The following is an 8,604-nucleotide window of genomic DNA, read 5'->3' as shown; positions in this document are numbered from 1 at the left end:
CTGCAGCCTTCACAGACTAAGACATTAGGAGATGACATTTGGGAGCTTTTAAGAAAACCTATAGAAGTAGTTTACATATCCACTTTTATTCAGAACACTTCTGAATAAAATCGTTTCTTCAATGTGGAGCAGCTGTGAAATTACAGACAACTGGGCAAGACTGACTAAGGCCGAATTCTGGCTTTCAGCTGGAAATCTGGGATTCCGATAAGAAAAAAAAAATGTGTACTTTATCTTATTTTGTCTTCAGACTAACATTATTTGATTTGATCTATAACCATTTCCAATATTATGCTAAAAGAGTATAGAATAATATTCAACAACTTACTCAAGAACACACAGATGTTTAGATACTGCAGACTGACACAGGCAACATGGCTCCAATATTCACATGCTTAGTCGCTCTGCTAGAGAGCTTTCAAAGAACAGAGAACACAGATAACCTTACATGGGATTGGTTATATCCCTTAATGAGGGTCCAATTAACACCAGTATGAAGACATATGCTCACAAACACGGTTGAAAAAACTCTTTAATAACTTAGTGTATTTGATGTATATACCATTAGTATTATATAGTACAAAATCAGGAAATATTTAAAATACTTCAGAAAACAAAATTTTCTGACCTTTTTTTAATGCTTATGTTGAGATGTATACATTTATGCTGGTGGAAAATATGAATGAAGCAGATAGGAGAGTAATGAAAGTAATGAAGATGATATTTAATGTGAAAGGGACTAATTTAGACTTCATCAGGTTTCCCTTTGGGTTCAGAATTGCTCTGGGAATTAATATTGCTATGGAATGACACAAAGCATGAAACAAATAAAATGGAAGTTTCTGTGAGCTAAGATTTTTCTGTGTTCTCCATGTTCTCTCTGGATTAAACACCTATAGGTTAAGATTATTATTGCCAGAAATAAATATTTCCAAAACTAAAGTTGGCTAAGAAAATCCTCCAAAGAAAGTATTTACTATGGTATAGAAAAAAAAAACATAATTTTTAGGCGAATGTTTCACTTTTTGTTGAATTGCCTTGTCATAATGTAGACACAGTTTAAAAGTGAAAATAAAATGCATTTAGTGACCTCTGAAGGGTGTTGGGAAAATGCGCTACCATTTTGTAAATAGCTTTCAATATGAAATGTGATAGGTATTTTGGAACTGCCCAAAAAAGCAATCTTGAAACTTCAAGCATGGTTAAAAAAATGTCTATAGTATTTGAGGGTGTCCCCCAAACTGCAGGAAACTGACAGTTTCTAGACAGTTTTCCTGTCTAAAAAAATAGTCAATGCAAATAAGGAAGTTTCCACACTATTAGAAGTAGAGACATTTAAGGACAGAAGGGTTAGGAATGTGTAAGTTTACCCAATGATATTTACTGAATCTTAGCACTCAACTGTCAGTATTTTCTCTGTATTTTCAGATACTTCTTAAAGGATTTTAGTTGTTTCATCAATAAATCTAAGTTATAAGAATTAGGCTCCTTGATTACTGAAGAACAGCAAAATGCTTTAAATATGGGGGAATTTATTTTAACAGGCTAAACAGTGCAAGTTGGATTCTAATGTATTGTACGTTGATAAATCTAATGGAAAAGGTTGGCAAAGAGATTTCATACCTAGTGGAATGTTTTCACCCATAGCCATTTACTGTTAACAAAGATGGTGTTTCCTATTGCACTGAGGGGAGTAAATTGAACATTATCAAACTGACTTTTAAAAATCCTCCAAGTACTAAAGAGCTGCTCTTTGTGAGGCTGTTATATATATGGAGGCATGAGTTTATCACTGTTTCTCTTCTGACTAAGAATTGTTTTAACTTATGCATAAATATAATCCTTTCTGTTTTGAAGGATTAGTTTTTTAAATATTTATTTATTTATTTAAGAGGTAGAGTTAGAAACAGAGAGAGGGAGAGGAACAGAGAGAGGTCTTTCATCTCTGGTTCACTCCCCAAATGGCTGCAACAGCCAGAGCTGGGCCGAACCAATGCCAGGAGCCAGGATCTTCTTCCAGGTCTCTCATGTGGTTGCAGGAGCCCAAGCAGTTGGGCCATTTTTATTACTTTCCCAGGCCATTAACAGAGTTGGATTGGAAGAGGAGCAGCTGGACTAGAACCAGTGCCCGTGTGGGATGTTGGTGCCACAAGCAGGGGCTTAGCCCACTACACCACAGCAGTGACTCCCATCCTTTCTCTTTTAATATGAGAAAAAGAGTATTTTAAGGACAGGCTCAGGAATTTTTCTTTGGTGTTAAAAATGTAACAATTATTGTAACAAACAAAAGGATAAACAATATCAGTTGATTAAATGAGTATCCTTTTAAAGTTACAAAATCTGTTTCTATCTAGGGGCTTCTGATGAAATAAACAGTTTTGAATAAAAGAAAAGCCAATTCCCTCTCATTATATAATTAGGTCAGGGGAGATTTGTTCTTTATTTGAGGGATTATATGGATTCTGGAATTCATTGACTGTTGCTGAACATTCAGTTTAAGCTAATGAAAACACAATTTTTTATATTAATAATAAGTTCAAATTACATTTTAAAAGTTTTTTTATTTATTTGAATGGCAGAGTGATGGGGGAAAAAGAGAGAGATAGAGATAGAGATAGATAGAGAGAAAAAGAGAGAGAGAGAGAATCTTTCACCCCCTAAATGTCTGTAATGGCTGGGGCTAGAGCAGGATAAAGCAAGGAGTCTAGAACTCCCTCTGAGTCTCCTACATTGGTGACAGGGACACAAGAAGTAGTGTGATTATCGGCTTTGTTCCCAGATGTATTAGGGAGTAAAGTCAGAAGCAGAGTAGCCAGGACTTGAATTGGCACTTGAGTATGGGACGGTAGAGTTACAAGGTTTGGCTTTACTTGCTGTGCCACAATGCCAGCCACTCAAACTGTGTTACTAAAATTCAGATTGACAATGAGACAAAATTATTCTAAACATATTAACAACATCAAAAAAGATACACTTGTTAAACATCTAATTTTACATTTCCATTTTTTTCTCTTCAATACCTGGTGTTAAAATTCAAAGAATTTGGGGCAGTTGCTGTGGTGCAGTTGGTTAACACCCTGGGCTGAGGCACCAGCAACCTATATGGGTGCTGGTTCGAGGCCCAGCTGCTCCACTTCTGAGCCAGCTCTCTGCTATGGCCTGGGAGAGCAGTGGAATATGGCCAGGTCCTTGGGCCCCTGTGCCTGTGTGGGAGATCCGGAGGAAACTCCTGGCTCCTGGCTTTGGATCGGTGCAGCTCTGGCCACTGCAGCCAGTTGGGGAGTGAACCATCGGATGGAGGACTTCTCCCTCTCTCTCTCTCTCTTCTCTGCCTTACCTCTCTCTGTGTAACTCTGATTTTCTTTTTCTTTTTTTTTAAAGATTTTATTTATTTATTTGACAGGTAGAGTTACAGACAGTGAGAGGGAGAGGAGACAAAGAGAAAAGTCTTCCTTCTGTTGGTTCACTCCCCAGATGGCCGCAACGTCTGGAGCTGTGCAGATCCAAAGCCAGGAGCCAAGAGCCTCCTCCTTTTCTCCCATGTGGGTGCAGGGGCCCAAGCACTTGGGCTGTCTTCCACACTTTCCCAGGCCATAGCAGAGAGCTGGACTGGAAGAAGAGCAACCGGGACTAGAACCTGGTGCCCATATGGGATGCCAGCGCCGCAGGCGGGGGATTAAACTAGTGTGCCAAGGCACCGGACCAATCTGACTTTCAAACAAATAAATAAATCTTAATAAAAAAATCAAAGAATTTTTTTTTCTCTTTATATACAGAAGATCAGTTTAGTATATATTAGGTAACGATTTCAACAGTTTGCCCCCATATAGCAACACAAAGTGAAAAAAAAAATACTGTTGGAGTACTAGTTATAGCAGTAAATAACATTGTACAGCACATTAAAGACAGAGATCCTACATAATATTTTTTTAAAAAAATTAATTTTCTATGCCATTTCCAATTAACACCAGGTTTTTTTTTTCATTTCCAATTATCTTTATATACAGAAGATCGATTCAGTATATAATTAGTAAAGATCTCATCAGTTTGTACCCACGCAGAAACACAAAGTGTAAAAATACTGTTTCAGTACTAGTTATAGCATCACTGCACATTAGACAACACATTAAGGACAGATCCCACATGGGATGTAAGTACGCAGTGACTCCTGTTGCTGACTTAACAATTTGACACTCCTGTTCATGGCGTCAGTAATCTCCCTAGGCTCTAGTCATGAGTTGCCAGGGCTATGGAAGCCTTTAGAGTTCGCTGACTTTGATCTTATTCTGATAGGGTCATAGTCAAAGTGGAAGTTCTCTCCTCCCTTCAGAGAAAGGTACCTCCTTCTTTGATGGCCCCATTCTTTGCACTGGCATCTCACTCACAGAGATCTTTCATTTAGGTCTTCTTCTTCTTCTTTTTTTTTTTTTCTTTTCCATGGTATCTTGGCTTTCCATGCCTGCAATACTCTCATGGGCTCTTCAGCCAGATATGAATGCCTTAAGGGCTGATTCTGAGGCCAGAGTGTTGTTTAGGACGTCTGCCATTCTATGAGTCTGCTGTGTATCCCACTTCCCAAGTTGGATCTTTTTCTCCCTTTTTGATTCTATCAGTTAGTATTAGCAGACACTTGTCTTGTTTGTGTGATCCCTATGATTCTTTGACCTATAAGAGCCATCGATTGTGAACTGAAATTGATCACTTTGACTAGTGAGATGGCATTGGTACATGCCACCTTGATGGGATTGTATTGGAATCCCCTGGCACATTTCTAACTCCATCATTTGGGGCAAGTCAGATTGTGCATGTCCCAAATTGTACATCTCCTCCCTCTCTTTTTCCACTCTGAAATTTAACAGGGATCACTTTTCAGTTAAAATTTAAACACCTAAGAATAATTGTGTGTTAATTACAGAGTTCAACCACTAGTACTAGAACAACAACAACAACAAATACTAAAAAGGATAAAGTATTACATTGTACATCTAGAGTCAGGACAAGAGCTGATCAGGTCATTGTTTCTTATAGTGTCCGTTTCACTTCAACAGGTTTCCCCTTCCCCTTTGGTGCTCAGTTGTCACCTATCAGGGAAAACAAATGATATTTGTCTCTTTGGGACTGGCTTAATTCACTCAGCATGATGTTTTCCAGATTGCTCCATCTTGTTGCAAATGACTGGGTTTCATTGTTTCTTACTGCTGTATAGTATTCTATGGAGTACATGTCCCATAATTTCTTTATCCAGTCTACTGTTGATGGGCATTTGGGTTGGTTCCAGGTCTTAGCTATTGTGAATTGAGCTGCAATAAACATTAATGTGCAGGTGGCTTTTTTATTAGCCAAATTAAGTTCCTTTGGGTAAATTCCAAGGAGTGGGATGGCTGGGTTTTATGGTAGGGTTATGTTCAGGTTTCTGAGGAATATCCAGACTGACTTCCATAGTGGCTTAACCAGTTTGCATTCCCACCAACAGTGGGTTAGTGTCCCTTTTTTCCCACATCCTTGCCAGCATCTATTGTTGGTAGATTTCTGAATGTGAGCCATTCTCACCGGGGTGAGGTGAAACCTCATTGTGGTTTTGATTTGCATTTCTCTGATTGCTAGTGATCTTGAACATTTTTTCATGTGTCTGTTGGCCATTTGGATTTCCTCTTTCGAAAAATGTCTATTGAGGTCCTTGGCCCATCTCTTAAGTGGGTTGTTTGTTTTGTTGTTGTGGATTTTCTTGATTTCTTTGTAGATTCTGGTTATCAACCCTTTATCTGTAGTATAGTTTGCAAGTATTTTTTCCCATTCTGTCGATTGCCTCTTCATTTTCCTGACTGTTTCTTTTGAAGTACAGAAACTTCTCAATTTGATGCAATCCCAAATATTAATTTTGGTTTTGACTGCCTGTGCTCCTGGGGTCTTTTCCAAGAAGTCTTTGCCTGTACCTATATCTTGCAGGGTTTCTCCAATGCTCTCTAATAATTTGATGGTTTCGGGTCGTAGATTTAAGTCTTTAATCAATTTTGAGTGAATTAAAAATCAAAGAATTTAAAATCACTATGTGTGTTTGTATTAAAATAAATGTAGAAATAAAGTTTGCATAAAACTAATTTAATAAAAGAATTATTTGTCTTTCTTTTTTACTTTTGCCTCCTAATTGTTAATATGTCCATTTCATTTTTATTTCAATATTTTTTCAATGAATTTATTGGTTCATAATCTCTTGACTTCCTTAACTTCCAAAACTTTCCTTTGGTTTACCAATGTGTTTGCATTAGAAGAAGCTGAAATCAGAAAAAAGCTGGGACTCAAACTCAGACACGCCAATATGTAATACAGATGTTCTAAGGAGTGTCTAACCACTGCAACAAGTGCCCTGTTGACTGTTCATGTCTAACATGGTCCTCAGAGCTTCAGTAATGTGTGTTATCTACCTCCATGATGTTTAAATGATAAAGGCCATCACTAGAGTCACAATGTGCCCTCCATAACTTCATAATCAGTATATTGATACACATATTGCCTCCTCCTGATCACACCTTAACCTACCTCTGACTTTCATCATGAATCCGCCACTTCTCTGATCACTTTTCCTTGACTTACAAGTATGTTTTTTCCCTATTATCTTAAAAATACATCAAACTATTATTTCAGATTTTTCCTACTAAACCATGTCCAATTTAGGAAAAGTGGTCAATTTTCACTGTCTCATCTACTTCATTTTACTCTCACTCCTCAATGTTTAGAAACTGGCTTTAGATGTCTCACTCCTAGTCCAGTTCAAAAGCCTTCCTTTCCATCCTGCTCAACATTCACTATTGTGGCTTCTGATGTTTGATTATTTACTCCTCTGAGAAGTTCTCCTTACCATATCCTTGGCTTACGTGAATTCAAAAAATTAATCTTTCTATTTCTACTTTTCCTTTCTTTCCTGGCTCCTTGCTTTTTCCATTTCTTGACATTCAGGGCATATCATTCTCTTGGGTATTGTTTCTTTTCAACAGTTCATCCACTTGAGGTATATGTACAATCAACATTTAAGTGAATCCAGTTCCATATTTCTTGTGCCAATCTCTTCTTTGAGCTACAACTACTGAAAGTCACTACTTAAATATGCTGGCACCTCATTTCTGTGAATTCAAGATGTTTCTTTTAAATTTCACCTGCTCTATGGGTTTTGTATTATTAATGGCATCACTCTTCATTTTAACTTAGTCACTTAATCTCTCAAATCTTGTCATTGTTAATACTATTATTCACTATATTTAACATTATTAATTTGTTAATTTATTACCTATGCCACAAATATTTTTTGAATGTTTCCTTTTTAATGGGTGCTCTTCTGGGAATTAGTGATATAGGCAAACTTGCTGGACTCATTGAAATTCTCCTTATTCTACTGAGAAGATAAACAATAAACTAATAAATACATAGAAGGTGATTGTTGATAATGAACATTATGGTGGAGAAAATGAGACAGGTAAATATGTTAGGGAGTGACTGGAGTGGTAACTTAGATGACTAGGGAGCATTTCATTAATATATGAGTCTGTGGCTATATTCCAAAGGATTCAAAATGGGTAAAAACAGGAAGATAAGAGGGAAGACAATTCCAAAGAGAAGATGCAAAGTGTGAAGTCCTGCAAGGGGACTGGATTTATTGCAGTGTAGAAGCAGACATAGAGCACGTGTGAATAAGTTATGAAATTCAGGAGTTGAATACTAGGAATGATTGGAGATGTGGACTAGGGTAGAGTTATGTGACATCTTTTGAGACTTATATACAAGAGTTATGGTCAAAGAGGGCCTGATCTCATTTATGTTTTTAAAAGACTCTTGCTTCTAATGTACAGGATGGACAACAACATAGCAATGAAACTATAAGATGTTTTTTAATTAGCCTAGTGGGTAGCTGGCAGAGGCTTGGCTTAGAGAGGCAGCAGTGGAGATAAATTTTTAATATGTTTTTGAATTGATGTTGACAGGCTTTTGTGATACATGAGGAGAGAGTAAAATATGCGATCCATGGCAGTGACTTTTATTTTTACTTGTTTAATGATATTAAACAAGTTTAATTAAACAATAATTTGGTTTGTATATGATTGTTAGGAACTAAAATGTTAGTGCTAGATAGGTAGTTGACTCTGAATGTGGGGCTCAATGGAATGTTCAGGCGCAGGGAAGAGGGAATGTGGTCACATGGAGAGACCGAGTTTCACATGTGCGTAGTGCTGTTAATAAGTTTAGTAAATTGCGTAGGAACAGCTCTCTGATCACCTCTTGACATAGCATAGAAATGGTTAGTGACAACAGATGCCTACTTAGAATGGATAAACAAAGACTATGGTTTAGGAAGAGGAGATGGGATTTTTCTGCCAAAGTTGCTCTATGTTAACTTTCTATTCACCATTTCCTCTGTATTACCTCTTTTCTTGCACTACCATTTCCTCTGCACAAATTGCTTTTCATCTGAACCTCTGAAATGATCTCTGGACTACTTTTCTATATGAAGCTTTTCAGAATGGCCAGATTACATGGAGTCATCTTCTGAAAGTGTCTTTTCTGGTAGACTTTCAATTATCCAGCAGTGATTTGACAATTCTCTATGAATATGAA

This window comes from Lepus europaeus, chromosome 8, assembly GCF_033115175.1.
Source record: "Lepus europaeus isolate LE1 chromosome 8, mLepTim1.pri, whole genome shotgun sequence".
Classification (NCBI taxonomy): Eukaryota; Metazoa; Chordata; class Mammalia; order Lagomorpha; family Leporidae; genus Lepus; species Lepus europaeus.
This window is presented reverse-complemented; position numbering follows the sequence as displayed.